Below are 26,343 nucleotides of genomic sequence, written 5' to 3'. Positions count from 1 at the left end.
ATAAAAACGTAACTTAATTTGATATTAAATATGCCATTTTTAAGCAAATAACCGTTGAAAATGAAACAAAATCCGGGGCAGGATGGGACGAAGTGGGGCAGGCTGGGACACACTGTGGGGCAGGGTGGGACTGTCCCACCCTGCCCCGTCCCACCCTGCCCCTGCTTTGTCCCAAACTGCCCCATACACAAAGTATACTAGTTGAGTAATTCAAAAACAAGAAACCCTTTTCCACCATTATTAACCATTTTCAACGTAGAAGGTAATTTTTTTACCGATCGACCAACATAGTGACTTGCTTATTGACCTTTTGCCACAGGTAAAAATAAACCGTTCAGAAAAATAACACTTAAAAGTATGTTTAAGTAACATCCATGGCAGGTTGTGATGGCGCTCTTTTTCTGGACTGAGATGCTGTTTTCTCTGCTTTCTTTTTCTTTGCACTGACGTTTTCTTCAATGATGTTCTTTTCTGGTGTATCAGTGAGAATGCGACTGGATCCCAAAGGTCGTCCTTTACGCTTGCGAGAGTTTTTCGGAACACTAGCGTGTGGTCTTACATCTGCTGGTGCATGGGAGAAGCTAGATTCTACTTCTTCTACTGATATTGGAGAAGATGGTGGTTGTTCTTGTTGGAGAGGCGACGCTCGTGGTTGTTCTTGTTGGAGAGGCGACGCTGGTGGTTGTTCTTGTTGATGAGGCGGTTCTGGTAGCTGTTCTTGTTGGCAAGTCGGCTCTTGGGGTTGTTCTTGTAGGTGAGCCGATTCGGCTTCCTCTGCTAACTCTTTGGAGAACATCTCACTGTCAAGAGGATAGATTCCTGTGGCTTTGAAGCCGCTGATTATGTTTTCCATTCGGAAAGCTCTGGGATATGCACTCCCAAGAATGGTGGACACATGATGAATCGTGGTCCTCGTCCCCGGATGCATGTACATCCACCTTGACAGGGCCTTGTTGTATTCAGTTTTCAAAGGCCCGAACACTCCGACATCAAGGGGTTGCATCCGATGTGTACAGTGGGGTGGAAGGCTTAATAGCACCACCCCCTTCTCCCTGCAATGGTTGATAGCTGCCAGGGAAATGTGGGACTCGTGGTTATCCAGTATCAGCAAGACTTTGTTGTCAGGCGAACAATTGACATGCTCAGTAAAATGTTCCAAACATTCCACAAACAGAGACTTTGTCATCCAGCCGCCAGAACGTGAACCCAGTCCTTTTGTCCCTGGAGGTGCATTTATTGTCATATGGTCATGGAAATTCACCAGCGGAAATATCAGACAAGGTGGGATGCTGTTTCCAATGGCATTGACAATTGCCAACATAGTAACAAGTTCACCTCTCTCCTGTGACACTACCTGAGACACCTGCTTTACTCCCGACTGCGCCAAGACTTTAGTCGGTTTCAGGGACGTCATCAAAGCGGTTTCATCCGTGTTGAATATCTTGTCAGGGGTCAGGATATGCTTTTCGTAGAGATGTTGAAGCTTCTTGAAAAACTCGTCAACATTGTTTCTGTTGAACGCCATCGTCCTCGCCAAGCTGACTGCTTCTGGGATTCGAATTGATATCTCTGGATGCCTTTTGCGAAATGCCAAGACCCAGTCTTCACCTGCACGTTTATTCCTTGTCCAGCTTGGAGGACAGACTTTTAGGGTTTTTGTTTGCGAGATCAAATGCGAGTGATCTCAAAGTCATTGAATCGATAGGAAATCCATACTTTGAAGCCTGGATTATGTATTCCACCAACTCCTGTTCTTCGGCATTCGTAAAGACTTGTCGAGTGTTGCACTGAGATGTCAAGGAGGAGATTTTGCCACGGGACATCGCTCGCCCAAGGCTACTTTTCGACACAGAAAACATCCTTGCAGCCTCGCGAAATGACAAACCTTCTTTCACAGCTTCCACCGTATCCTTCATATTTTGCACTGGTTTTGAAGTCCATTGCGTCTTTCTCTTGTATGTTCTCACCATCTGAAAGTCGACAAAAGATTTAAGACAAACACTACACAAACTACAGAAAGAGAAAGAGAGAGAGAGAGAGAGAGAGAGAGAGAGAGAGAGAGAGAGAGAGAGAGAGAAATAGAGAGAGAGAGAGAGAGAGAGAGAGAGAGAAAGAGAGAGAGAAAGAGAGAGAGAAAGAGAAAAACACAGCATGGTTATGCCAACACCGAATTAATAATACCACACCGTCTCTCTCTCTCTCTCTCTCTCTCTCTCTCTCTCTCTCTCTCTCTCTCTCTCTCTCTCTCTCTCTCTCTCTCTCTCTCTCTTGCATAAAACCAATGTTATACAACTTATCAACTTTTAATAATTAAAGACAGACAAAACCTCTAAGGGGGCAGGGTGGGTCAAAGCTGGGGCAGGGTGGGACAGTCCCACCCTGCCCCAGCCTTGTCCCACCCTACCCCGTCCCACCCTGCCCCAAGGCGGTTAATTTGATAAAATGAAAAAATGGCCACAGATCTAACGTGTAAACATCTTTGAAATGTTCGATAAATATGAGTGAATAATGACATAATCTGGTTATATATGGTTTAATAGGGTGCGTAAGAAGACATTATATACAAATAAGAAGTTTGTGACAGTCGAAAATTTACTTACAGTGCTTCTTTTCAGGCAAACATCGACTGCTGGCAAACGTCTGTGCCCACACCATTAACAGTTGGCGCCAGTCTGGCTGAGTAGTTTCCCTTCATGGCGGCAAATTCAAACTTTAAAAAAAAATCAAGATAACATGGCTAAATTGCGCTGTCCCACCCTGCCCCGTGTCCCAGGGTACCCCAGTCTCCCCCTACATGGGATTCTGTATTTTTTCTGCGGTTGATGTGGTTTCTTTTTCCCTCTCTTGTTTTGTTCCTCCTGAGTTGATCGTTATCATTTAAACAAGACCTTCAGAGAGTACCTCCGTTGCTCCTTAAAATGGACTGTGAATAGTGTGTTGGCTGTGTTGACCGTCAGAATTATTTTAAGAACCAGGCTGCTGCAGTCAGTTGACATGTTTCGCATATTGTAGGGTTACCATGCTGCTTAGGTAAAGTGGCTTGTATAACCCAAGGGCGGATCAATTCACTTTGGAGGGGGGGGGGGGGGGGGTTACAAAATGACTGCGAAAATACAAGTCAGTGACGGCGCCGAAGGCGGCGCCTAAGCCTCTAGGGGGGTCCGGGGGCATGCCCCCCCGGACATTTTTTTTTATCCAAAGAAGCAAAATAGAGCTATCTGGTGCATCCTGAGCCAATAAATTGCCTCTTTTTTGGGGGGTTACGTAACCCGTGTAACCCCCCCTCCCCCCCCAGATCCGCCCTTGTAACCTGACTATTCTGTTTCAAAACACTGTTTATATTTGTGTAGGTTGTAGTCATCATAACTAATCGCATTTTGCCATTTGTTTCAGAAAGGAGGTTAACATACAAGATCGACGCTATCTCAGATATATGCCTCAGCCACATGAAGACTTCTGAATTTAGATCCACTCGGCATGGTGACAAGTATTGATGAAAAGTATAGGACTGAGGACAGCAGTGGAAAAAGTGGCCACATGGCAGGTACCTATTGCTTAGTGTCTGCAGTGCAAAAGACAGATAAGCTGATGGTAGATTTGCAAATGAACACAGTGCCCTCTATAGGCTTACTGCTGATTTACGACGCGGGCAAGCAACAATTATGCTAATGCAGTGTCAGTAAATGTGTGTCTGTTTGTACGTGCGTGCTTGTGCGGTTTTGTCACGGTGTGTGTGTGTGTGTGTGTGTGTGTGTGTGTGTGTGTGTGTGTGTGTTCAGTGTGCGCGTGCGTGCGTGTGAGAGTGACATGTGTGTGTGTGTGTGTGTGAGGATTGCACAAGATCTTCTTCACTGAGGACAACTGCACCAACAACAAATACACAGTCATTTTATCTGTGTGCCTTCTTTTGAAAATTATACATGGAGTTGATATGATGCGCCTAGTTCATTTAACTGTATGTGTGCACGGTGTGTGTGTGTGTCAGTGTGTGTGTGTGTGTGCGCGTATGTGTGTGTGTGTGTCAGTGTGTGCGCGCGTATGTGTGTGTGTGTGTGTGTGTGTGTGTGTGTGACGGAGTGAGTGAGTTTGTGTTACTGTTTGTTGATTTCTTACGGGAGCCTTGAAGGCTTCGCCTCTTTTTGTAATTCGGTTGGTTTCAGTGGTGCGTTATACCGCGCAATGCATTTGATTTTTCAAGACTAAGCATTGATCACTTTAAAACACAAGGATCATCATAGGCCATCATGACTTGTTTCATTTTACATCGCATTCTAAGAAAGAGCAGAATTCTCACTATGCGCGCGGTACATTCTAGAATCGCGTAGCGCAAAGTTGGAATTCCTACAATGGCGGCCATTGTTGGAATTCCAACAAAGCGCAGGTCATATCCGGAAAGGCGCCGATGACGAGATTGGTCGCAACACACTGATGAAGAGTGCAGTCCCTTGAATCATTCTTTCAACATGAATGGCGGACTGCGTTCGGACCCAACTCTATGTATAGGTAAGTCAGGATTGAAAGACGCTGAGTAGATATAGATTTCCTTCAGGCGTCTTTAAACTCCTAGGACCTTTAACATGCTCATTTCAGTCGGTTTTCTCCGGGCGTAATTTCGGAGCAAACTGCCATGGCGTACTTGTAGTTGTACTGTTGTAGCCAGGCATGGGTCGATGGGAGTGATTGACATTGGAGAGCGTTCTAAAACCTAGAAATAGAATATATGTTCTGCGCGTTCTTAGAATCCGGTTTCATTCTAGAATGGACCGGGTCCAGGTTGGAATTCTAACCCTGCGCAAGTACAGGGGTGCCATTCTAGAATGAAACCCTTGTTGCTGGTCCATTCTAGAATCGGCCGTGCGCAAGGTTGGAATTTGGGTCCAAGTTGGAATAGTCATTTCAGTTAGACTATCACACATCCAAAGCCACAAATGTGGATTTTCTGTTTGTTTTTGTTTTTTGTGTGTTTGGTTGGGTTTTTTTTCTCGGGTTTTTTACACTTTACTCAAAGACATCGTGAATTGGGATTGTGATGTTCTGAAAGTGATTACGATTTTGAGAGACACTCAGCACTGATCGCTACGAACGGAAATTTCCGGACTGACAGTGTTTTGCCGATCTCGCTTGTAACTGGATTTTCTGTTTGTTTTTGTTTTTTGTGTGTTTGGTTGGGGTTTTTTTTCTCGGGTTTTTTACACTTTACTCAAAGACATCGTGAATTGGGATTGTGATGTTCTGAAAGTGATTACGATTTTGAGAGACACTCAGCACTGATCGCTACGAACGGAAATTTCCGGACTGACAGTGTTTTGCCGATCTCGCTCGTAACTTTTAATCTTATTCATATACATGAAGAGTTTGAAACGTGGGCATATCACAGTTTGGAAGGTAGGGATTCTGATAGATTAAATAAAAACTGTCAAACTTTTAGGCATGGAATTCCCCTTTGAGAGTATTTGTTGTGGTAGTACTACTACTATGAATTGCTTTCAATGTTTTCCCATAATATTATAAAACCAGACAAAAGTTGTTGTTGATTTCTGTTTTTGTTAATGTCAACTTTTTTTTAAACCTGTGACAACAGCTCTATAACTCACTCTGTCCTTCTGTTGGTCTGTCTGTCGGTTAGTCGGTCTGACCGTCTGTCTGTCTGTCTGTCAAAAAAATTGTCAAAAAACCGGACATTTCCGAGAGGGAGACAGCGCTGACATTGCAAGCGGCCGCAACCGGCTCTCATCACAAAAACAACTGCCCTGCAAACATTACCGCCCTGGTAATCCCCCTTGCTATGGTCTGCCTTTGTTTATTGCGTACTCAGGAGTGTCAACTTTCTTGACATGGCATCGCAAGATCGCCAAAGGATTTTTTTCAGGGGTAGACAAATCAGCCCCATTTTATCAAAGGGAAGGTGCAGGTGGAGATAATTCAAGGGAAGACAACTCTGTCTTACCTACAAACATTACGGCCCCCTTTATTCACTCTCGCGATGCTTCACGCATGGTTTCATTCTAGAATGGCACCCCTGTACTTGCGCAGGGTTAGAATTCCAACCTGGACCCGGTCCATTCTAGAATGAAACCGGATTCTAAGTTCGCGCAGAACACATATACGAAAAAAATGCGCACTGACGATGCATGCCATTCTAAGCCCGCTTAACATCGGAGTAGAGCATTCGAAATTAGCAAAGCAGGAGTGCCAAGCCGAGTTTGTGTACATGTGTGAGTGTGTACTGTAGAAGATGTGTTGAACAATTCCGGGAAAACTACCAGACAGATTTTTATGAAACTAACTTTTCTGATTTTATTCGGATACTTTTTTTCGGTGAGCAAAATATCGGGCTTTTAGACGCACATGATGGGTGCGATGGCCTAGTGGATAAGACGCCCACCTCCCAAACGGAAGGTCGTGGGTTGGAATACGCATGCCACTCTCAGCCATAATATATACGCCACCGGAAGAAAAAGTCTAGACATAGACCTAATATAGGTCCCTGGTCTAGACAATAAGGCACGGCACGATAAAAAAATCGTTACACTAGGTTATCTCAAAGTTAGGATAGTCAATAGTACTGGTCAAAAGATCAGATATAGGCCTCGCGGCCCTAGACATCTGCAAATTTATCTTATCTTATCTCTTATCTAATACAGGCTGCGTCTGCTGGCGTAAGGGTGGGGATTTTTCTGATATATCCCAGGTTAACTTATGCGCAGATCAACCTGCTTATAGTGCCTTAATATTTTTACATTTAGTTAAGTTTTGACTAAATGTTTTAACGTAGAGGGGGAAATCGAGACGAGGGTCGTGGTGTATGTGCGTGCGTGTGTGTGTGTGTGTGTCTGTCTGTGTGTGTGTGTAGAGCAATTCAGACTAAACTACTGGACCGATCTTTATGAAATTTGACATGAGAGTTCCTGGGTATGAAATCCCCAGACGTTTTTTTCATTTTTTTGATAAATGTCTTTGATGACGTCATATCCGGCTTTTCGTGAAAGTTGAGGCGGCACTGTCACGCCCTCATTTTTCAACCAAATTGGTTGAAATTTTGGTCAAGTAATCTTCGACGAAGCCCGGACTTCGGTATTGCATTTCAGCTTGGTGGCTTAAAAATTAATTTATGACTTTGGTCATTAAAAATCTGAAAATTGTAAAAAAAAAATAAAAAATTTATAAAACGATCCAAATTTACGTTCATCTTATTCTCCATCATTTTCTGATTCCAAAAACATATAAATATGTTATATTTGGATTAAAAACAAGCTCTGAAAATTAAATATATAAAAATTATTATCAAAATTAAATTGTCCAAATCAATTTAAAAACACTTTCATCTTATTCCTTGTCGGTTCCTGATTCCAAAAACATATAGATATGATATGTTTGGATTAAAAACACGCTCAGAAAGTTAAAACAAAGAGAGGTACAGAAAAGCGTGCTATCCTTCTTAGCGCAACTACTACCCCGCTCTTCTTGTCAATTTCACTGCCTTTGCCATGAGCGGTGGACTGACGATGCTACGAGTATACGGTCTTGCTGAAAAATGGCATTGCGTTCAGTTTCATTCTGTGACTTCGACAGCTACTTGACTAAATGTTGTATTTTCGCCTTACGAGACTTGTTTTTTTTTGCAGCAGCAGTACCTTGGACAATGAACACTCAGGGACCATCAACACCTTGTACTGTGAACACTCAGTGATTGTCAATGCCTTGACCAGTGAACAGTCCTGACTGCATGTCAACACCTTAAACAGCGAACAGTCAGGGACCATGTCTTCTAACTACAGCATGGAGGAAGGAGACTCAGCCATTGTTTCAGACGTGAAAATAGAGATTGATGTTGCTGAAGAGACACAACATTGTTGGCACATTCCTGATCCTAGTGCACACGGTAAGGCCAATAAAAGATCTTAGGTTATTTCTCGCGAGGTAAAATTGCAAAAAAAAGGAAAAAGAATAAAAGTTCTTGGAACATGATTAGAAAGGACAAGAAAATGATTAGTAGTACGGTTTTGCAGAATAAGAGTCTGTAAAATCACAAAGATTCCTTCACATACCTTTAGTGTTGCTAGCCAAACAAAACTGTATGCGGCTTGCCAATGCGCATCTCCTACCAAACTGTAATGAACATTTTGCGTGAACAGGGTCTTGGGTTCACAGCTGTGTGCGGTATGCCAACATGGACCCACATACCATCTTTTACAATCAGACCTGTTTACCCTTCCGGATTGTTCGCAATTAATACGGATTTGGGGTCTTAATTCCGGTATTACGGAAATCTACCGGAAATTCCGATCGAGAGAACCTTTTCCGTGCGCGAAAATTCAAAGGTGAAATTGTGGTAGTCACCAGGACTGTTATTTCAAGGCTGACCGGAACAGCTTTGCCTGCGCATGTGCACAGCAAGATATTTGTTGGATTCCGCGCGGTTTTGAGATCGAAATTGGTCCGAAGTGTAAGGCCGATCTCTGTGGGGACGAATAGCCAAACATAAAAGCGAAAGTTGTACAGAAATATCGGCAAAACTATCAAGTCAGGTGGCGGTGTCTGGCGAAATCTAAGAAGAGCGAATCACATGCATTTTGATGATCGACTTGAGATCAGTGCAACAACAAAGCTAGTCAGTCAGGAGTCACGTCACGGCACGTATCCCGAGGTTAGACGCAGCATTAGTTTTAACAAAATGCAGTACACAAATGAACATGGAAACAAACAAAAACACCAAACTATGTTTTGCAAAACATAAGCCTGCTTCGCATCGAGTTTATTTGACCTAGGTCTCTACTTCGACAGAATATCTCTCAGACCTGCGAACCGATCTCTCGCTACGGTCAGTCGCACCAGAGACATTTGTGTAGGTCTATGGTCGCGCTCATCAGTGACTTGCGCTGTTGCCGAAATTCAAGTCTTTCTGAGTCTAAAACTGATCTCCATTAATATTTCTCCAATATAGGAAAGATCACAGTTCTTTTAATAAAAAAACCTACAAGAAAATGGTTAAATGAAAAACGATTTGGTCCTCTAAAATTAAAGGTATAGCTTCTTCTGGAGAGTGTTATTATGACTGGATTTAATGCAGGATGTTTGATGTGACAGAATGTAAGGTGGTTTTGTTAAACATGCACCTTGACTGTAAATAGTCGGGGGGGGGGGGGGGGTGTTACAGGGGTTCCGCAGACACCCCCCCCCCCCCCCAGCTGTCAACAAAAAAGAATTGTCTGTCTGTGGAAAAAAACTGAAAACATTTTCTGTCTGTTAATTTGTTGTTGTCGGGAGCAGATATCAATGAAGATAAATTTCCATTATTTAATACTAACTTTAACAGAAATAATGAATGGCTGCTAACAGTAACACCAGTTGATCATGTTTAAAATCAAGGATAAGCCACAAATTGTTTATAAAATAGCTATTCTTCAGCTAATCTTCAGCTGCAAGGGGGCTTTGCCCCCCAGACCCCCCAACCCCAGGTTGTAACCCCCCCCCCTCCCCCCGTCTGGCTCTCTTGCTCCGCCCCTGAATACTGTGTGTTTGTTTTTTTTTAGATAAAGTAAACTTGTCTTTGTTAACTTGTTGTGGGTTTGTGTGCGTGTGTGTGATCGAGCTTCTGTGTGTGTAGTACAATGCTGTTTAACATGGCAGGGTTCGTACAGAGTCCTTGAACCCTGGAAAACTCCTTGAAAATTGGAAAACCTTTTCCAGGCCTTGAAAAGTGCTTGAAAATAGAGTTTTGTTAAATAGTCATTGAAAAGTACTTGATTTTTCCAAATTGTTGCCTATACATTTCGTCAGCAGCTTGTCTTATTTAAAACAAAATGCAACCCCCTTTTTTTCCTTCAAATACAGTACACACATTTTGGGAGAATAAAAGATCGAGTGAAAACGAAAGCAGACGAACTAACTATTACTAGTCACCCGTAGTTGCTTCCCTTCCCGGAAGTTGGCAAGGGAAACAACTACGGAATGACTAATAGTTTGCAGACTTGAAAAACTGAAGGTAAGCTTGGTGCTTTGCATTAATTTGGGGAAAATCATGTCCTTGAAAAGCATTTTTTGGTCCTGGAAATGTCCTTGAAAACTCATTGAATTGTATCAGCTCTGCCCTGCAGGAACCCTGACATGGTTATCATCAATTTCGTACTTGTTTTGCATGGTAGCGCGCGTTCAATCGTTAAATCGTTTACGAGCTGGTTTATGTTCGATAAAAAAGATTACTGAAAGATGGCTCAAATTACTGAAAAGTACCAGTTGCATTCCTGATTTTCATTGGGGGGGGGGGGGGGGGGGGGGGGGTAAACAGGTCTAATCTTCTTCCGTAATCAAGGATGGCCAAATCCATCTCCCGGTCGCCAGTGTTTACTTTTGAACTTCATTTTTAAAAGCCAAATAAACACTGCACATGCAGGAACTTCTGTCATATATATGCAAAATTGCCGCCATGTTATAGGCTCCCATCTCAGACTCATTTTCGTTCTTTATTCAGGCTGTTTCCACTTTCACTTCTGATTACAAAGACACATTTTTCATTATTATGGTGAACTCCGCATAAAATAGTACAGGGGACTTCAACTAAATCATGGTCCACAATATCGCGAACGTGGCTATATCGCATAGACCTCAACTTGGACCCCGAAAAAAACAGGACCAACCTTTTAAAAAAACAAAAACATTTTTGTTTGTTGTTTTTGTTGTCTGCTGTGCCGGTTTTGCTTTGAGAAGCACGTTTTTACATGTAGTCAAGTTTTGACTAAATGTTTTAACATAGAGGGGGAATCGAGACGAGGGTCGTGGTGTATGTGTGTCTGTGTGTGTGTGTGTGTGTAGAGCGATTGAGAGTAAACTACTGGACCGATCTTTATGAAATTTGACATGAGGGTTCCTGGGTATGATATCCCCGGACGTTTTTTATTATTTTTTCGATAAATGTCTTTGATGACTTCATATCCGGCTTTTTGTAAAAGTTGAGGCGGCACTGTCACACCCTCATTTTTCAATCAAATTGATTGAAATTTTGGCCAAGCAATCTTCGACGAAGGCCGGACTTTGGTATTGCATTTCAGCTTGGTGGCTTAAAAATTAATTTATGACTTTGGTCATTAATTGATTAAAAATCTGAATATTGTAATTAAATTTTTTTTTATTAAATGATCCAAATTTACGTTCATCTTATTCTTCATTATTTTCTGATTCCAAAAGCATATAAATATGTTATATTTGGATTAAAAACAAGCTCTCAAAAATAAAAATATAAAAATTATGAGATATAAAATGAAATTTCTGAAATCGATTTAAAAACAATTTTATCCTATTCCTTGTCAGTTCCTGATTCCAAAAACATAATAGATATGATATGTTTGGATTAAAAACACGCCCAGAAAGTTAAAACGAAGAAAGGTACAGAAAAGCGTGCTATGCAGCACAGCGAAACCATGACCGCGCTAAACAGTTTCGTCAGTTTCACTGCGTTTTGCGCGAGCGGTGGACTACTGTCATTGTGAAAAAATGCAGTGCATTCAGTTTCATTCTGTGAGTTCCACAGCTTGACTAAATGTAGTAATTTCGCCTTACGCAACTTGTTGTTGAATTCTCTCATGGACTTGCAGTTGTACTCAAGCTTTACACCCTATCCCACATCACACCACAGCCCCTTAGGCAGCATGGTTAGTGGGTGGCCATTCTTTATTGGCAGCAGTGTCTGCTGTGCAGTGAAGCATGCTGATTTAGTACTTGTGTCAGAGACTGCAGAGTGGACAGTGTACTAACCTTCTCTTTTCAACTTTATCTCTAGTGCCCACCCAACCCCCTCCTCTTCCTCCCTCCCTTTTATGGTTCATCGTGTTCTTAGCGGTGGTGGGTGGTGGGTGGGGGGTGGTGGGTGAGACTGCAGAGAAAGGTGCTCCACAGTCTCTCTTACTAGCAATCCCTCCTCCTTTACATTACACTGGCAATCCCTCCTCCTTTACATTACACTGGCAATCCCTCCTCCTTTACATTACATTGGCAATCCCTCCTCCTTTACATTACACTGGCAATCCCTCCTCCTTTACATTACATTGGCAATCCCTCCTCCTTTACATTACACTGGCAATCCCTCCTCCTTTACATTATACTGGCAATCCCTCCTCCTTTACATTACACTGGCAATCCCTCCTCCTTTACATTACACTGGCAATCCCTCCTCCTTTACATTACACTGGCAATCCCTCCTCCTTTACATTACACTGGCAATCCCTCCTCCTTTACATTACACTGGCAATCCCTCCTCCTTTACATTACACTGGCAATCCCTCCTTTACATTTTACTGGCAATCCCTCCTCCTTTACATTACACTGGCAATCCCTCCTCCTTTACATTACACTGGCAATCCCTCCTCCTTTACATTACACTGGCAATCCCTCCTCCTTTACATTACACTGGCAATCCCTCCTCCTTTACATTACACTGGCAATCCCTCCTCCTTTACATTACACTGGCAATCCCTCCTCCTTTACATTACACTGGCAATCCCTCCTCCTTTACATTACACTGGCAAATATGGTGGACATTATTTTGCCCTTGTTTTTGGACTGGGGTTGTCAATTGCAGAGCGTAAGAATAAGCAGGGGTGGGACTTTTCCGCAAATCCGCGGACACAACTTACGAATTCCGCTGGAGTAATCTATTTTTCCGCGTCGCATTTCATCACAGAATCTATAACTTTTTGGAGAGAAGTGAAGATGGAACAGAACACTGAAGGCTTGAGAGTTAAATTGTGCTGACTTAAAACTCCTGATAACTAATAGTAATTTTGACCTTCAATGCATTGAATCATACTATTGCCAGTATTGGATTATGGATACGATGGTTCATTACGTAAGTATGCACCATTACCATTGTTGTGTGAAAGTTTTTTTGTTGTTGTTTGGTTTTGGGGTTGTTGGTTGGTTGTTTTTTTTCGGGGGGGGGGGGGGGGGGGTGGGGATAGTGAGGAAACTGTATATTTTACCTGATCCAAACGAGTTGAATTTTAATCCCAGATTGCACAGATTTTAATGTACGGTACCATTTAAAAAATTCCCCCGAACCCCCCTAGAAAGAAGGGATTTCCTCTTTTTTCATCACAAGAGAGTCCCACCCCTTATAAGTGTTTTTGTTCTTGTTGTACAACACCAAGAAAAACTCAGACAGTATTCATCAAAATCAAATTCGTGTTCATATGTCAAAACCAATACATTCTGCCTGATATTATATTGCAATCCCAAATTTTGGAACCCCAAAGACCGCAATATAGTGGAAACCTACTGTATCTTAAAAAGGGATGTTGAAAAAAAGGACACAAGCAAACACCATGAGAAAGAGAAAAGATCAACTATTTGCAGAACATTGACAAGTGATTGCCAATATTTGAGACGAACGCGGTATGTTTGAGTTGGATGGGAAGATGTTGGTGGTATTTATTTTGTTCAAAAATCTGAAGAAAACAGGAACAGAAAAAAGGTAATTTGGTTTGGAACAATATTGCTAAATTTGGAACAGGTCAAGTGGCGCAAAATAAAGGTTGTTCATTGCAACTTGTGTCAGTGACAAATGTACAGTCTGGAGGCAGTCCAAAAGTGGTTCTTACAAAACATTGCAGTTTTTGACTCTTTGCATAAAGTCAGTGAAACTTGGTATTTTTTCGAACGGATATCTGCCTCAGGCATGACTGAAAGCCCTAGGGGCTCAATGCACCTGAACATCAGTAACTGCCAGGCTTTTACACACAGTACAAACACCCTTTCGTTTAAACAATCACCGCTTGAGAACATCCTAGGTGCTCTACGTAAAGAGCGAGCAATTTTGACAGAATTAATTTTGCGGATTGTCTAATCAGACAATTGGACGGTGCGTTTTGGTACTAGACCTAACAGTTTTAAAATCTTAATAATAAATTGTGTTGTCCCGCAGTGGGGCACTGCGGTTATGAAATTAAAGGCCCCTCCTGTTTTTGAAACCGCAGGAGCTTTCTAGTTTGCTGTTAGGTAGATTTTTGGTTCCTCTTTCCTGTCATGCTCTCTTTTTCTTCATGAATTCTTTTCTTTTTTCTGCCTTCTTGCTCATTCACCTGTATTTTTTCCAAAAATCTCTTCTCTTGCCGCTTGTCTTGCGATTCATGTATAGTTTAATCTGTTAGTGTTCTGATGTAAGTCCAGCAGTAGATAGGTTAAGCCTATTTTAACATACTGGAAACTGGTAATCTTCCAGTAGGTATTAATTTAGTTTTACTAAAGCCTGCTGGGACACAAGTAATGGGTTAGTGCATTTGTAAACAGGAATCGCTTGACAAGTGGCCCCCTTCATCCCCCCCCTTCCTCGTCCTGATATGGCTCTGCGTAGTCGGCTGGACGTTTAGCAACAAATAAACAAACAAATAAACAAATAATAAATTGTTTGTTTGTTTGCTTAACACCCAGCCGACCACGAAGGGCCATATCAGGGCGGTGCTGCTTTGACATATAACGTGCGCCACACACAAGACAGAAGTCGCAGCACAGGCTTCGTGTCTCACCCAGTCACATTATTCTGACACCGGACCAACCAGTCCTTGCACTAACCCCATAATGCCAGACGCCAGGCAGAGCAGCCACTAGATTGCCAATTTTAAAGTCTTAGGTATGACCCGGCCGGAGTTCGAACCCACGACCTCCCGATCACGGGGCGGACGCCTTACCACTAGGCCAACCGTGCCGGTAAATAATAAATTGACAGCTTGGTACACAAACATTCTTAAATCATAAAAGAATTCTTTTTTTATCTAGACAAGATCAGGGTCACGCAAGGTCGTGGTTCTTGTAGCAGACAACGGTTATGCCTATCGCCAGTTCCTCTGAACAGTCAAAAGCCATCGGCATCGCCAGAGTACGTGTGAATCGCAGCCGTTTGTTGCATTTAGATTCAGAGGTATATGTACATGTAAACGTGCTATTGCAGATAAGCTTACAGCGAGTCGCATTGAAATCACAAACTGACGACTACATTGTGGAAAACAGGAAACTGGATCACACAGGTTCACGATGGCTCAGGGGTAAGATAAACCATGCAAAAATAAATTCTTTGAAAATTGCTCGCTCTTTACGGAGGGCACAGGATGTTCTCAAGCGGTGAGTGTTTAATGAAAGGGTGTTTGTACTGTGTGTAAAAGCCTGACAGTGTCTGTGATGGTTTACTGGAGGCTTTCTGTGCCTTTAACTGTCGTTAAAATCAACAAAACAATTGTGTACAGATTGCATTGTGAATGCTGGACTCAGAAAGAGGCATTTTCCTTAGGAACAGAGTGGTAAGCAAAACTTAAAATAGCAACTGACTGCCAATTAATGGAGATATTACAACAAATTATATCGCTGTCGTTGTGGAATTTTGGCGTAATTCGATTCTTGGCGATTTTGATGTTTTTGTGCTTCAGACTTAGTAAATCATTCTTTATGAGAAATAATCTCTGAAATATGATGGCCAATACAACATTCTCTTTTCTTTCTATTCAAACCAGGAACAAATAGTTTAATCTTTTATAACAAAATTAATCATCGTTGACCTTCTTCTGGAAAGGTGTCTAAAAGTAAAACGAGTTAAGCCAAAATTCTGTGACGACGTTGTCTGATATCAAACAGACTGAATGTTTACCATATAACTTAATTTACCTGGTAGTACATCACACTGGTGCTCTAATAGACAATATTTACCTGATCATCTGACATTGGTCTTGCTTCCTTTCCAGTACAGGAAGGAGAGGTTGTTACCAGAGATGTAAAAACTACTGAGCCTTCAGTGCAGACATTGGAAACACAGGCTGCAGTCAGCACTCGCAGTGATACCTGGCTGAAACAAGAGATACAGACACCAGAATCACAGACTGCAGTCAGCACTCACAGTGATACCTGGCTGAAACAAGAGATACAGACATCAGAATCACAGACTGCAGTCAGCACTCACAGTGATACCTGGCTGAAACAAGAGATACAGACATCAGAAACACAGGCTGCAGTCAGCACTCACAGTGATACCTGGCTGAAACAAGAGATACAGACATCAGAAACACAGACTGCTGTCAGCTCTCACAGTGATACCTGGCTGAAACAAGAGATACAGACACCAGAAACACAGACTGCAGTCAGCTCTCACAGTGATACCTGGCTGAAACAAGAGATACAGACACCAGAAACACAGACTGCAGTCAGCTCTCACAGTGATACCTGGCTGAAACAAGAGATACAGACACCAGAAACACAGACTGCAGTCAGCACTCACCGTGATACCTGGCTGAAACAAGAGATACAGACACCAGAAACACAGACTGCAGTCAGCACTCACAGTGATACCTGGCTGAAACAAGAGATACAGACACCAGAAACACAGACTGCAGTCAGCTCTCACAGTGATACCTGGCTGAAACAAGAGATACAGACACCAGAAACACAGACTGCAGTCAGCACTCACAGTGATACCTGGCTGAATCAAGAGATACTGACACAAGAACCACAGACCGCAGTCTGGTCACATACAGAAAAACATGCCTGTGCAGAGTGTGATGCTTGGTATAAACGGTCTGGTCATTTGAAGCGACACATGTTGATACATTCAACAAGAGAGAAAAAACATGCCTATACAGAGTGTGATGCTAGGTTTACATGGTCTTGTTCTTTGAAGAGACACGTGTTGATACATTCAACAAGAGAGAAAAAACATGCATGTACAGAGTGTGATGCTAGGTTTACACGGTCTAGTCATTTAAAAGACCACATGTTGATACATTCAACAAGAGAGAAAAAACATGCCTATACAGAGTGTGATGCTAGGTTTACATGGTCTTGTTCTTTGAAGAGACACGTGTTGATACATTCAACAAGAGAGAAAAAACATGCATGTACAGAGTGTGATGCTAGGTTTACACGGTCTAGTCATTTAAAAGACCACATGTTGACACATACAAGAGAGAAAAAACATGCATGTACAGAGTGTGATGCTAGGTTTACACGGTCTAGTCATTTAAAAGACCACATGTTGATACATTCAACAAGAGAGAAAAAACATGCATGTACAGAGTGTGATGCTAGGTTTACACGGTCTAGTCATTTAAAAGACCACATGTTGACACATACAAGAGAGAAAAAACATGCATGTACAGAGTGTGATGCTAGGTTTACACAGCCTGGTTCTTTGAAGAGACACATGTTGATACATACAGGAGAGAAAAAACATGCCTGTGCAGAGTGTGATGCTAGGTTTACACAGTCTAGTCATTTAAAAAGCCACATGTTGATACATTCAACAAGAGAGAAAAAACATGCATGTACAGAGTGTGATGCTAGGTTTACACAGCCTGGTTCTTTGAAGAGACACATGTTGATACATACAGGAGAGAAAAAACATGCCTGTGCAGAGTGTGATGCTAGGTTTCAACGGTCTTGTAATTTAAAAGAACACATGTTGATACATACAGGTGAGAAAATACATGCATGTACAGAGTGTGATGCTAGGTTTACACAGTCTAGTAATTTAAAACAACACATGTTGATACATACAAGAGAGAAAAAAAAACCCATGCATGTACAGAGTGTGATGCTATGTTCACACATTCGAGTCATTTAAAAAAAACATGTTGATACATACAGGAGAGAGAACCGGCACGGTTGGCCTAGTGGTAAGGCGTCCGCTCCGTGATCGAGAGGTCGTGGGTTCGAACCCCGGCCGGGTCATACCTAAGACTTTAAAATTGGCAATCTAGTGGCTGCTCCGCCTGGCGTCTGGCATTATGGGGTTGACTCTGTGAAATAAATTTCCGCCGAACCTGGGATCGAACTCACGCTGACAGCGGCCAAGCGCGCGTGTTCTCAACATTGAGTCTTTGTTCTTAGACTTAGTTCGTCCAGCGTCTGCGTGGCAACTTGTGATTAAAGTGAAACATGAAAAAGAAAAAAAGAGTGCGAGATTCAGATAAAGAAGCGACCGCATCACGGTGGCCTAGTGGTAAGGCGTCCGCCCAGTGAGCGGGAGGTCGTGGGTTCAAACCCCAGCCGGGTCATACCTAAGACTTTAAAATTGGCAATCTAGTGGCTGCTCCGCCTGGCGTCTGGCATTATGGGGTTAGTGCTAGGACTGGTTGGTCCGGTGTCAGAATAATGCGACTGGGTGAGACATGAAACCTGTGCTGCGACTTCTGTCTTGTGTGTGGCGCACGTTAAATGTCAAAGCAGCACCGCCCTGATATAACCCTTCTGGTGGACTGGGCGTTAAGCAAACAAACAAAAGATAGTGAAGAGGAGACACCAGCTCTGTCACCAAAGAAGAAGAAAACGGCACAACAGTGCTGGAAGTCCAGTTATTCTCAAGACAACCTGGAGATCGTAAAATCCAGTTTGTGTGCTTTGTGAGCAGAATTATGTCTTGAACTGTCGTTACAGCTTACTACTGAAACATTTTAAAAACTACTGAAATTTGGTTTGTTTACTACTGATGAGCGTTTTGAGTGTGCACAGGTCTGGGCTCTTCGTGGTCGGCTGGGCGTTAAGCAAACAAACAAACAAATACAGGAGAGAAAAAACATGCATGTACATAGTGTTATGCTAGGATTTAACTGTGGTTGTTTGACGCGCCGTCGCGATATGACCTTCGCGGTTAAAAACGACGTTAAACACCAATTAACACATAACACAAATTCTTTGACGCGACACATGTTGTCACCGCCCTGATATGGCCCTTCGTGGTCGGCTGGGCGTTGAGCAAACAAACACACACACACTACAAATATTTGGTTGACTTCATATTAAACAAATGTGTTCTGTTTTTATTTTTATATTTAGTCAAGTTTTGACTAAATATTTTAACATCGAGGGGGAATCGAAACGAGGGTCGTGGTGTATGTGCGTGTGTGCGTGTGTGCGTGTGTGTGTGTGTGTAGAGCGATTCAGACTAAACTACTGGACCGATCTTTATGAAATTTGACATGAGAGTTCCTGGGTATGAAATCCCCGAACGTTTTTTTCATTTTTTTGATAAATGTCTTTGATGACGTCATATCCGGCTTTTCGTAAAAGTTGAGGCGGCACTGTCACGCCCTCATTTTTCAACCAAATTGGTTGAAATTTTGGTCAAGTAATCTTCGACGAAGCCCGGACTTCGGTATTGCATTTCAGCGTGGTGGCTTAAAAATTAATTAATGACTTTGGTCATTAAAAATCGGAAAATTGTAAAAAAAATTAAAAATTTATAAAACGATCCAAATTTACGTTTATCTTATTCTCCATTATTTGCTGATTCCAAAAACATATAAATATGTTATATTCGGATTAAAAACAAGCTCTGAAAATTAAATATATACAAATTATTATCAAAATTAAATTGTCCAAATCAATTTAAAAACACATTCATCTTATTCCTTGTCGGTTCCTGATTCCAAAAACATATAGATATGATATGTTTGGATTAAAAACACGCTCAGAAAGTTAAAACAAAGAGAGGTACAGAAAAGCGTGCTATCCTTCTTAGCGCAACTACTACCCCGCTCTTCTTGTCAATTTCACTGCCTTTGCCATGAGCGGTGGACTGACGATGCTACGAGTATACGGTCTTGCTGAAAAAGGGCAGCTACTTGACTAAATATTGTATTTTCGCCTTACGCGACTTGTTTATTTTTGTACTGTGAGCACATGCACAGAAATGTACAACATTGGAAAAAGAATGTGCAGCTGTCTACTAGTACTAGACTCATAGAATGTACATGCATGTGTATGTTATAATGATAATGTGACACAATATAAATCTTTCTTCTGTCCCATACACATGACTTGAGCTGTTCATACATATGTGCCTGTTTCAGTGTTTGTTGGTGTGACTGTTACTTAATGTAAGCCATTTAAACTCTGAAAATAACAGAACAAATCACCATGTCACTGCACATACAAGTCAGAGCACAACAAGAAAGTTGTAAACACAATTCTGATACAATGGGATGATTCCAGAATGCTATACACACACATCTTCAGAGTCAAACACAATCACACCACACTTGGACACATGTTGGTCAGGGCACAGCAAACAACCACTATTTTGTCGAGGAATGTTACATCCTCGCCTTCACAAGGCAGTATTAGATTGATGGGGATAGTACTACTCAGAATGGTATATTTCATTACAACATTGCCAATTACACGTTCAACATGGATCCTTAAATGTGCAATTTTCCTTGTCTGCTCAATGTCCTGGGAATGCATCTGACACTTTCCCCTAGTAAATGCAGGGATTTTCACCTCTGCACATGCAAGACCTACAATCTCCTCTATATCAAAGCCGCGATCTGCTAGCACTTTGTCTCCTGGTAACAGATGATTCAGAAATCCACTATTTTCTGTTATCATCTTATCACTTGCCTTCCCTCCCCACCCCTTCGACAGAAATGAAATAACCCCCTGTGGTGTTATGCCTATGAGATATTTCATGGTGTGGTTGTGTTTATAATTTGACCATGTCTCTGAGCGAGCCCTACAATTTGAAGGTTTTTCAATAAAAATCTCAAAGCAGTCAATGATCACAGCAACATTTCTTCCAAAGGCCTCAATGAACTCATGTGGCATGCTGTCATGCAGAGACTGCCTATCTGGCCAGTGAATAAGTCCCACTAAGCGTTCATACAGAACATTCATGGTTTCCATGATGACAGCCGAAGAACTTCCCAAACGCTAACTGAACCAGTACTAGCACTAGTAGCAGCCGAAGCACGCAATATCCTGCTTACCAAGATGGCCGCCGCTTAGAAAACCAGTGGCTGTGACGTCACGATCGCACTGACAAAAATGCCAGTTAAAGTTTAGAAAATGATAGTAACACGCTGATCCCGTGTATAGATAGAAAAATTAGCTGTCTGTAAAAGTGCTGGTTAATGCAGGTGTCACACACCCCACGTTGTCACCACTCAAATGAAATCACTAAAACACAAGATGACAAGGTGGTATAAGGGCGCTATGACATGGTGCACTTAGCTTTTTGCCACTGAGTGGGCGACCCGTGAATAGTCTATCTCCACAACTGCTCCGTTGAATGTAGTGCCGGCTGGCGTGGCAACGAAGCAGGGATTAGTGGAGATATCAGGCGCCTCACTCAGTCGCTGAAGATCCTCCCCGTAGTCTACCAGAAGATAGACGTGTAGTATGGTAGGATGACGACAGCGACAGCAACCACCAGTACACCAGGTTAACAGGTTACAGCTCCGATGAGTACGTAGAAACGTAGTACGTAGAAGAACGTAGGAACGTAGTACGTAGAAGAACGTAGGAACGTAGTACGTAGAAGAAGAAGACTGCTACAAAAAGCATTGGTGCACTAAACATGCCACGCTACCTCTTACACACCACCTTCAAACATGTCACCTTTACATATTTCATCGAGCAGGTGGGCCTGCACAAACGAACTTTTACAACAACAAATCAGCCATTTTCCTTTCTTCTCTCCATATCTGCAAAAACCATATACAGATTATTATTTTAGCGTCACAAAGAGCAAATTATGCGCTAACCTGGAAAGAACAAGGGCAGAGAGTATTTCATTCCACAAACACAGACTCGTCAATAGCGTTAAATAATGATTTATTACCTCAACAGCCTATGTAGGTAGCTCTCTTTTAAACGAATCCGCTTCCTTTTGAATGGCTCCCGTTCGTCAACGAAAATACTGCCATCCCCTCTTGCGCTGAGTTACTTTATGCGTTGGAATTCCCCCCCCCCCCCCCCCCCCCCCCCGCTCAGCGAAGAAACCTGATGACTCAGTGGTCTACTCTTGAAGTTCCTTAGAGCCCTACTGTGCAAGCAGAACGGCACGTTGATAAAAAGTGAAATATCCGACGTGTTGAAAACCATCAAACTCTTAGGAAGAAGACACCGACACTCCTCTCCTCTCTTGCCGCTGATTGTCAAGTGTGCCGTTTCATGTCTCCACCAGACAACCTTGAAACACTCACGTGACTCCACGTGTTCCGTAAACAGTTCACTGCCACGATACACCGCGCGGCCACGTGTGTTCCGGTGTTGGATTTCGACCAATCACGAGTGAGTTCGCCCATCTCGCCAATCACTGACTGATGCGGAAACATGTCCGTTCCGCTTCTTCGTTGAGAGACCATGCAAACGAAAGGGAACACCACACTTTGCAAAACCGACCCAAAACCGAGACAAGGAAAGGTTTTTGTGTACTGTGGATGGGATGAACGCAACACGAGCGCGTTTGTCAGTATGTACCGTGATGGATATTCAGACCGCTATCAAAGATCTTACTCTTTCTTTAGAAATGGCAAAGTCGCTACAAAAACAGTCTGGTTCTAGTAATTGTGGCTGAGTTTAGAAGTGATCGGTCTTGCTAGGAGCTGGCTGTTTCATTAACTGATATCAGTGATCATGAACGACATGACGTGTGATGTAATGCAAGCAAAGGCACAATCAAAATGATCTCACTGTCCTCATAGGCCAAGGGAGGTTGACAACATGTAGGCCCTACAACGTACATCTAAGTTCTTGGACTGAGACCGGTGTGACTGATCGGACGGGCCGGAGCGTTTGGCAGATCTCCCGGATATAGGTTACCAAAGACAACAGTCGGGAACAGTTGCAATATAGGTGCTTCGTCCATTGTGTATCATCATCCCCCCCGGGCCCCTCCCCCCCGCGCTACGGACCCAGTTTGTCAAAGGAATGAACTGAACTAAACTAAACTGACTCAACTGAACTTGTAACTGATCATACCTTTGTAGAGGTTCGGTATGACGAGTTATGTGACGTTAAACTTGATAAAGAAACACAGTTGCTAAAATGACGCGTGTGACGTCACGCGGTGAGACACCTGTCAAACCGAGGAAAACTTTGATTTGCTTGATCCAAACATTTATTAATGCACTTTAACTCAAAAAGTATCTTATAAGGGAATAAGAAATGAAGTGCACTAAGTTAGATTTACGAAAAAGTTACCATTAGGCCTAAAAAAAAAATAGGTGTGGTTACGGTAACCCGACCTACCCTATTTTTAGGGGCCGATCCTATAACTTTTTATTACATTTGTCAACAAAACAAAAACAAAACAAAAACAGTGCAAAAAACGCAATGAAAGCGAAAGCGCCCGAGTCGCACACTTATTTCCCTGTCAAGTAGGTTTAATTTGTACACATTAGAAAAAAAAGTAAAAAAAAAAAAAAGTGATTGCCTACCTACCTACCCTATTTTTTTTGGCTATGTTACCGTAACCACACCTATTTTTTTTTTTGGCCTTATGGAGATAATAGGGAAATTCCAGACGTCACCTACTTGGCGCTAAAACTCACATAGCGTCGGAGGCTTGGGTCGGAGCTGATCGAACATTACAGCAATTTAAGGAACAACAGGGCCTTAAAAAGTACTTTAGCACGAACATACAACAACATAGTGTCTATATCCATGCATTATTGACATCTAAAAGTAATATATAGCCTTAGATTGCATAAAATAGTACGTGTACTCAATAAGTCTAAAAATAGATTTTATGTGGGACAAAACATGGCTGCCGCTTCAGATGTAAACAAGCAGTTTGTGCCGTCTGCTAAGGCGCAGAAAGTTTTGTTAAATTAAGGCACTTGCTGTAAGGCAAAAGTTTGTTAGACATACCAGTACTCTTTGTTAACAGATAACGAATAGACACCAAACACAAACTGATCGGCAACAAAGACTAAACTGGACAATGACAACAGCTTACTCTATAATTAGTGACTGGTCACCCTGTCACACCTTAATACACATTTTTTTGTTAGCGAGCCAAACAGATTATTTGATAAAAACTTTGAAAAATATCTACTCGTTGAGGTAGGAGATAGGCTACCTAGAACACATACAGGCATGCTTATGCATTGCCTGTGCTAGCCGGCAAACAAGCTACTTCGGTAGAGTGATCAATATGTGATTTTAAAGACCGGGGGCTGGTTGCAATGGCCAGCAACGCAGTTGGTCAACTGCAGCTGAAAGAGTCAGTATAGAGACAAAGTGTTGCTCGCCTTGCGACCCCGAGAAAAATGTCCCTCTTTCTCTTTGCTGCGATGCCAGCAGAACCCCTCCGCGCGGTGGTGCTCCCAGACACCTCGTACGTAGGGTGGAGTGTAATGCTGTAAACCGACCAAATTGGGTTTAATGAAAAAGACTTCAGTCGCCGACTGTGCCTCTTTGCACGGGGAGTTGCCCGATTACAATGATGCCCCCTTCCCCCACCCCAAGCACTGCGTTCGGACAACCGAAGTCGGGTGACGCAGCTGGTGGTCCGAGTGTCTGTGTTCATTTAACCTGCTAAGAAGCCAAGACTCTTCTACAACGGAAGAAGAAAGAAAACTGGAAAAAGAGAAACGGAGACTACAACCCACAGGAAGACCCCATCAACAAACTAGACCGGAGAAGCCAAACCACCATTTTCCGTCTAAGGACAGGGCACTGTGGACTGAAGAAACACCTCAAGAGACTGGACCTTGCGGATGACGCACACTGTGAATGTGGCTCGGAAGAGCAAACTCCGGAGCACATTCTCCAGAACTGCCCCCATCTAGAGACAATACGCCAGAAGTTCTGGCAAGAAGAGACCAGTGTTGGAGCCAAACTCTGGGGTCCTGCCGACGAACTGCGCAAGACTGCGGACTTCCTGGCAGCCACTGGTCTGAGGATTTAGCACGGCCATCAACATCGAACGCAGAAGAAGAAGAAAAATTTAACCAGCTCCATTGGAATTAAGCATTCAATGTTTCATGTGGCACGATCAAGGGCATAACAAGGAAGACAGACGCGAGCTGTTTACTAGTTACACAAATTCATTTTCTCATTTCTAGGCGTTGAACTTTTGTTGAAGCGATTGCAGGCCGGTTCAAAAACTGAGTGGATTGTTTCAATGACGAAAAATAATTTTTGTTTTACAGACTGTAAATGAGTAATGTATAAAAATGTGTACATGCTCATTTGACAAAAATCGCAAGTTGAAAAGCTCTTCATGTGTGCAAGAATGAACGTGTGTGTGTGTGTGTTTGTGTGTGTGTGTGTGTTTGTGTGTGTGTGTGTGTAAGTGTGTCCCCGTGTGCGCGTGCGCGCGTTTGTGTAAGCTTCCGTGTATGTGTGAATGGGTGTGTGTATGTTTGTTTATGCGTGTGTTTGTGTATGTGTGTGTGTGTGGTTTTTTTTTTTAGCATGCGTGCGCGCATTCATGCGTGCGCATCTGTCTGTCTGTCTTTGTGTTTCAACGGTGTTTAACCCTAAGCCTTTTTACATCACCAGCCTCAGTTGGTTAATGATGTTGAACTAGACCCTGAATACAATTAAGTCAAATCTTGTAATGAACCCAAATCTGTTAATTGCGATCCCTTAACAGATACCAACCTTCCTTCCCTGGTTAACCAACTTGTTCACCACCACACATCTGTTCTGGCTTTTACAGTGGACACTCAAGTCACCTCCCGCAGTGGGGCACTGCGGTTATGAAATTAAAGGCCCCTCCTGTTTTTGGAACCGCAGGAGCTTTCTAGTTTGCTGTTAGGTAGATTTTTGGTTCCTCTTTCCTGTCATGCTCTCTTTTTCTTCATGAATTCTTTTCTTTTTTCTGCCTTCTTGCTCATTCACCTGTATTTTTTCCAAAAATCTCTTCTCTTGCCGCTTGTCTCGCGATTCATGTATAGTTTAATCTGTTAGTGTTCTGATGTAAGCCCAGCAGTAGATAGGTTAAGCCTATTTTAACATACTGGAAACTGGTAATCTTCCAGTAGGTATTAATTTAGTTTTACTAAAGCCTGCTGGGACACAAGTAATGGGTTAGTGCATTTGTAAACAGGAATCGCTTGACAAGTGGCCCCCTTCATCCCCCCCTTCCTCGTCCTGATATGGCTCTGCGTAGTCGGCTGGACGTTAAGCAACAAATAAACAAACAAACAAACTGAAGTCACCGTTCCATTTGAACACATACCGAGTTTGATGAATGAAACTGGTTAAAGGCACAGCCCTTCCCGTGTAAATAGTTTGATGAATGAAACTGGTTAAAGGCACAGCCCTTCCCGTGTAAATACCTTGATGACGGGCGCAGTGGCGGGGTAGTAAGACATCGGTCTCCAAATCGGGAGGTCGTGAGTTCGAATCCCGGTCGCTGCCGCATGGTGGGTTAAGAGTGGAGCTTTTTCCGATCTCCCAGGTCAACTTATGTGCAGACCTGCTAGTGACTTAACCCCCTTCGTTTGTACACGCAGGCACAAGAACAAGTGCGCACGGAAAAGATCCTGTAATCCATGTCAGAGTTCAGTGGGTTATAGAAACACGAAATAACCCAGCATGCCTCCCCCGAAATCGGCGTATGCTGGCGGAATGGCGGGG

General features: G+C 42.7%; 1 protein-coding gene, 1 long non-coding RNA gene and 1 other non-coding gene across 3 annotated transcripts in view; 2 read left to right on the top strand and 1 right to left on the bottom strand.

Moving 5' to 3' along the window:
- LOC138975188 (uncharacterized) overlaps positions 1–15,101 on the bottom strand; it is a 214,262-nt gene extending 199,161 nt beyond the window's left edge. The window contains exon 1 of the long non-coding RNA XR_011458539.1: positions 14,240–15,101. This is a non-coding gene — a long non-coding RNA (uncharacterized lncRNA). The remainder of the gene's footprint in view (positions 1–14,239) is intronic.
- Positions 4,416–26,343, top strand: part of LOC138975184 (vitamin K epoxide reductase complex subunit 1-like protein 1) — a 33,796-nt gene continuing 11,868 nt past the window's right edge. The window contains exons 1-2 of the mRNA XM_070347844.1: positions 4,416–4,503; positions 7,626–7,882. The gene's annotated coding sequence lies outside the window, so the exon portion shown is untranslated. The remainder of the gene's footprint in view (positions 4,504–7,625; positions 7,883–26,343) is intronic.
- On the top strand, positions 17,949–18,026 carry Trnat-agu (transfer RNA threonine (anticodon AGU)). Its single transcript has one exon. It is a non-coding gene; the product is annotated as a tRNA-Thr (tRNA).

Source organism: Littorina saxatilis, linkage group LG9 (genome assembly GCF_037325665.1).
Source record: "Littorina saxatilis isolate snail1 linkage group LG9, US_GU_Lsax_2.0, whole genome shotgun sequence".
In the NCBI taxonomy this organism is placed as follows: Eukaryota; Metazoa; Mollusca; class Gastropoda; order Littorinimorpha; family Littorinidae; genus Littorina; species Littorina saxatilis.
Note: the sequence above shows the minus strand (reverse complement) of the source record. Positions and strands in the feature narration are given on the sequence as shown.